The sequence below is a fragment of the Bombina bombina genome, chromosome 2, assembly GCF_027579735.1.
Source record: "Bombina bombina isolate aBomBom1 chromosome 2, aBomBom1.pri, whole genome shotgun sequence".
Lineage (NCBI taxonomy): Eukaryota > Metazoa > Chordata > Amphibia > Anura > Bombinatoridae > Bombina > Bombina bombina.
The window spans coordinates 430,871,962-430,878,246 of record NC_069500.1 but is presented as its reverse complement, the minus strand read 5'-3'; positions in this window follow the sequence as shown (position 1 = coordinate 430,878,246).

The following is a 6,285-nucleotide window of genomic DNA, read 5'->3' as shown; positions in this document are numbered from 1 at the left end:
ATAGAACTTCAAAGCACGAACCACGTCCAAGTTGTGCAACAAACATTCCTTCTTAGAAGAAGGATTATGACACAGAGAAGGAACAACAATCTCCTGATTGATATCCCTGTTAGTAACCACCTTAGGGAGGAACCCAGGTTTGGTACGCAAAACCACCTTATCAGCATGGAAAACAAGATAAGGCGAGTCACATTGTAATGCAGATAATTCAGAAACCCTTCGAGCTGAAGAGATAGCAACTAGAAACAGAACTTTCCAAGATAGAATTTTAATATCTATGGAATGCATGGGTTCAAACAGAACCCCCTGAATCACATTAGGAACTAAATTTAGACTCCATGGCGGAGCAACAGGTTTAAACACAGGCTTGATTCTAACTAAAGCCTGACAAAAAGCCCGAACGTCTGGGACATCTGCCAGACGTTTGTGCAATAGAATAGACAGAGCAGATATCTGTCCTTTTAAGGAACTAGCTGACAATCCTTTCTCCAATCCTTCTTGAAGAAAGGACAAAATCCTAGGAATCCTGATCTTACTCCATGAGTAGCCTTTGGATTCGCACCAAAAAAGATATTTACGCCATATCTTATGATAGATTTTCCTGGTGACAGGCTTTCGAGCCTGAATCAAGTTATCTATGACCGACTCAGAGAAACCCCGTTTTGATAAAATCAAGCGTTCAATCTCCAAGCAGTCAGTTGCAGAGAAATTAGATTTGGATGCTTGAACGGACCTTGAATCAGAAGGTCCTGTCGCAGTGGCAGAGTCCATGGTGGCAGAGATGACATGTCCACAAGGTCTGCATACCAAGTCCTGCGTGGCCACGCTGGCGCTATCAAAATCACTGAAGCTCTCTCCTGTTTGATTCTGGCAATCAGACGCGGAAGGAGAGGGAAAGGTGGAAACACATAAGCCAGGTTGAACGACCAGGGTACTGCTAGAGCATCTATCAGTACTGTCTGAAGATCCCTGTACCTGGATCCGTAACAAGGAAGTTTGGCGTTCTGACGAGATGCCATCAGATCCAATTCTGGTATGCCCCATAGCTGAACCAGTTGAGCAAACACCTCCGGATGGAGCTCCCACTCCCCCGGATGAAAAGTCTGACGACTTAGAAAATCTGCCTCCCAGTTTTCTACCCCTAGGATATAGATCGCTGATAGATGGCAAGAGTGAGTCTCTGCCCATCGGATTATCCTGGAAACTTCCATCATCGCTAAAGAACTCCTTGTTCCCCCCTGATGATTGATATAAGCTACAGTCGTGATGTTGTCCGACTGAATTCTGATGAATACGGCCGAAGCCAGCTGAGGCCACGTCTGAAGAGCATTGAATATCGCTCTTAATTCCAGAATATTTATTGGAAGGAGGGCCTCCTCCTGAGTCCACAAACCCTGTGCTTTCAGGGAATTCCAGACTGCACCCCAGCCCAGTAGGCTGGCGTCCGTCGTCACTATAACCCACGCTGGCCTGCGGAAACACATTCCCCGGGACAGGTGATCTTGTGACAGCCACCAAAGAAGAGAGTCTCTGGTCTCTTGATCCAGATTTATCTGAGGAGATAAATCTGAATAATCCCCATTCCACTGATTGAGCATGCATAGTTGCAGTGGTCTGAGATGCAAGCGAGCAAACGGAACTATGTCCATTGCCGCTACCATAAGTCCGATTACCTCCATACACTGAGCCACTGACGGCAGAGGAATGGAATGAAGAGCTCGGCAGGTGGTTAAAATCTTTGATTTTCTGACCTCCGTCAGAAAAATTTTCATGTCCACCGAATCTATCAGAGTTCCCAGGAATGGAACTCCTGTGAGAGGAATAAGAGAACTCTTTTTCACGTTCACCTTCCACCCATGAGATCTTAGAAAGGCCAACACTAAGTCCGTGTGAGACTTGGCTAGTTGGAAAGTCGACGCTTGAATTAGAATGTCGTCTAGATAAGGCGCCACTGCTATGCCCCGCGGCCTTAGGACCGCCAGAAGAGACCCTAGCACCTTTGTGAAGATTCTTGGTGCCGTGGCCAACCCGAAGGGAAGAGCCACAAACTGGTAATGCCTGTCCAGAAAGGCAAACCTGAGGAACTGGTGATGATCTTTGTAGATAGGAATGTGTAGATACGCATGCTTTAAATCCACGGTGGTCATATATTGACCCTCCTGGATCATTGGTAAAATAGTCCGAATGGTCTCCATCTTGAAGGATGGAACTCTTAGGAATTGGTTTAGGATCTTGAGATCTAGAATTGGTCTGAAGGTTCCCTCTTTCTTGGGAACCACAAACAGATTGGAGTAGAACCTTGTCCCTGTTCTGCTTTCGGAACTGGGCATATCACTCCCATGGTAAAAAGGTCTTCTACAGAGCATAAGAACGCCTCTCTTGTTGTCTGGTTTACAGACAATTGAGAAAGATGGAATCTCCCCCTTGGAGGAGAATCTTTGAAATCTAGGAGATACCCCTGGGTTACAATTTCTACGGCCTAGGAGTCCTGAACGTCTCTTGCCCAGGCCTGAGCAAAGAGAGAGAGTCTGCCCCCTACTGGATCCGGTCCCGGATCGGGGGCTACCCCTTCATGCTGTCTTAGTGGCAGCAGCAGGCTTTTTGGCCTGTTTACCCTTGTTCCAAGCCTGGTTAGGTCTCCAGGTTGGCTTGGATTAAGCAAAGTTCCCCTCTTGCTTTGCAGCAGGGGAAGAGGAAGCAGGACCACCCTTGAAGTTTCGAAAGGAACGAAAATTGTTTTGTTTGGTCCTTGACTTATTTGACTTATCTTGAGGGAGGGCATTACCCTTCCCCCCAGTGATGTCTGAAATGATCTCTTTCAGAGCAGGCCCGAATAGGGTCTTACCTTTGAAAGGAATGGTCAAAAGCTTAGATTTAGATGACACATCAGCCGACAAGGACTTAAGCCATAACGCTCTACGCGCTAAAATGGCAAAACCTGAATTCTTTGCCGCTAACTTAGCGAGATGGAAAGCGGTGTCTGTAATAAAAGAATTAGCTAGCTTAAGAGCCTTAATTCTATCCAGAATATCATCTAGTGGGGTCTCCACCTGAAGAGCCTCTTCTAGAGCCTCAAACCAAAAGGCAGCTGCAGTGGTTACAGGAACAATGCACGCTATAGGTTGAAGAAGAAAACCTTGATGAACAAAAATTATCTTTAGGAGACCCTCTAATTTTTTATCCATAGGATCAATGAAAGCACAACTGTCTTCAATAGGTATAGTTGTATGCTTAGCCAGAGTAGAAATAGCTCCCTCCGCCTTAGGGACCGTCTGCCATGAGTCCCTCATGGTGTCAGATTTGGGAAACATTTTCTTAAAAACAGGAGGGGAGCGAACGGAATACCTGGTCTATCCCACTCCTTTGTAATAATGTCCGAAATCCTCTTAGGGACCGCAAAAACATCAGTGTAAACCGGAACCTCTAAATATTTGTCCATTGTACACAATTTCTCTGGGACCACAATAGGGTCACAATCATCCAGAGTTGCTTAAACCTGCCTGAGCAATAACCGGAGGTGTTCTAGCTTAAATTTAAATGCCGTCATATCTGAATCTGTCTGAGGGAACATACTTCCTGAATCAGAAATCTCTCCCTCAGATAGCAAATCCCTCATCCCTACCTTAGAACATTGTGAGGGAATATCGGATACGGCTACTAAAGCGTCAGAAGTCTCAGCATTTGTTCTTAACCCAGAGCTACTGCGCTTCCCTTGCAACCCTGGCAGTTTAGATAAAACCTCTGTGAGGGTAGTATTCATAACTGAGGCCATATCTTGCAAGGTGAAAGAATTAGACGCACTAGAAGTACTTGGCGTTGCTTGTGCGGGCGTTACTGGTTGTGACACTTGGGGAGAATTAGATGGCAAAACCTGATTTCCTTCTGTCTGAGAATCATCCAATGCCAAACTCTTATAAGTCAAAATATGCTTTTTGCAATTTATAGACATATCAGTACAAGTGGGACACCTTCTAAGAGGGGGTTCCACAATGGCTTCTAAACAAATTGAGCAATGAGTTTCCTCAATGTCAGACATGTTGAACAGGCTAGTAATGAGACAAGCAAGCTTGGAAAACACTTTATTTAATAAAAAAAAACACAATTTTCAAAAACGGTACTGTGCCTTTAAGAGGAAAAAAAGGCATACACAAACTGCAAAACTGATTAAAATTTTCCGAAATTTTTACAGTATACCCACTAAGTTTTAGTAAGATTGCACCACAAGTAAATAAGCAATAAACCCCCAAATGAGAAAACCGGATTGACAAATGTCCAAAACCGGTAAAAAAAACCCTGTCAGCACCTTGCCACAGCTCTGCTGTGGCCCTACCTGCCCTTAGGGAACGATAATGTGGGGATAAAGCTTCGATTAAGACCCAGAAGTATATCAGGACCTGTTAGGTGTTTCCCCTGGGGGGTAAGTGTCAGGTCAGGCCGAAGCCACGGGCCCAGTGTACCACCTGAGGCATATGTAGATTATCTGATAAGGGTCCCTTAGAATGACTCAGACCACGCAGCATTATGATCTAAAGCCAATCCTGTTTATTGAACAGTGCAAGCATTTCTTATAACAGCATACAGGGTTAAGGGGATGACACGTTAGGACCGCGTCATCTTACACAGTTTTACACAGTAGAACACAGTGTGATTCTGGGAATTGACCAGCTCATAACAATAATCTCATAGTCATAATACGCTAACATCTGCGGAGACAACAAGGTTTCTGAATCATCTTATTGACATTATCTTCTTCTGGGCGTATAGCCAAAGTACATTGACAAGACCGAACAGCTAAAGAAACTACCATAACATGCACATAATTCCCACTACATAATAACCCAGTATAATAAAGTCTAATCGTTACAAAATGGCTGCGAGGAACAAGATGGCTGCCATCAGGTTCATATTACCCCTAACAGGACCTCTGGAGATGTTGCTTGCTGCTTGTCTGCATGAACTAAATGCGCAACTGAGGCACAAAAATAGGCCCCACCCATCTCACTCGATGTTGCTGGGGCCTACACAAATCTACCAAACCCTGTTTGTAAGCCATGTGGGTTATAAAACCCCAAAATAAGCCAAGTGTACCCTCAAAAAGATGTCCCATCAGAATAAAAAACAGTACTCCCAGAACACACAAACGTTTGCCTACTATATCATATACAAACTGAGTGCCCATGAGATTAGCCCTTTATGCAAGCTAGTAATGCCCCTTATGAAACTAGGATTACTGCTTACCCTTCCCCTAATGGGGATACTGTCAGCCTTTCTGAGTTAACACAGTCTCTGCAGAAAAAATGACTGAACATGGTGCTCTGACAAAATGCAGAAGGACATTTGGCAGACAGACATTTGGCAGACAGACATTTGGCAGACGAACATTTGGCCGACAGACAGAAAGCTTAAGAATGTTCCGATGACGGCCGAGGGCAGATGCGTTCCAGAGTGCTCTGTTCTAATCAGAGCCTCGGGCGCCGCAATTGCCTCTGGGAACCTTACCATGGGTCCCAGGCGCACGTCTTGTAATTCTCTGTCTGGGAAATTATCTATCTATCAAATCTATCTATTTATCTATCAAATCTATCTATCTATCGTATCTATCAAATGTATCTATTGCATCGATTGATCTATCTAATCTAGGTATCTATCTATCTATCAAATCTATCTATCTCGTGGCCGGACTGTTATCTGACAGCCACTTGTGTTTCGGCCAAATGTCCGTCGGCTAAAAGTCCGGCCATGACTGAACATACCTCATTGCTGTATAACAAGAAACCGTTCCTCACACTGAAGTTTTCCTGTACTCCTCAGCTTCTGTGGGAACAGCAGTGGACCTTAGTTACAAATGCTAAGATCATCATCCTCCAGGCAGAAATCTTCATCTATGTTCTGCCTGAGAGTAAATAGTACAACACCGGTACCATTTAAAAATAACAAACTCTTGATTAGATAAAATAAAACTAACAGTTTAATACCTCTTTCACTTTACCCTTCCTGCTTAGACCCGGCAAAGAGAATGACTGAGGGGTGGAGTTAAGGGGGGAGCAATATAGACAGCTCTGCTGTGGTGCTCTCTTTGCCCCTTCCTGTTGGGAAGGATAATATCCCACAAGTAAGGATGAATCCGTGGACTCGGGACATCTTGCAAAAGAAATAAATACAAAGTTGCCTGTAAAATAAAAATAAACCCTAAGCTAGCTACAATGTAACTAATAGTTATTTTGTAGCTATCTTAGGGTTTATTTTATAGGTAATTTTTTAGTTTTAAATAGGAATAATTTATTT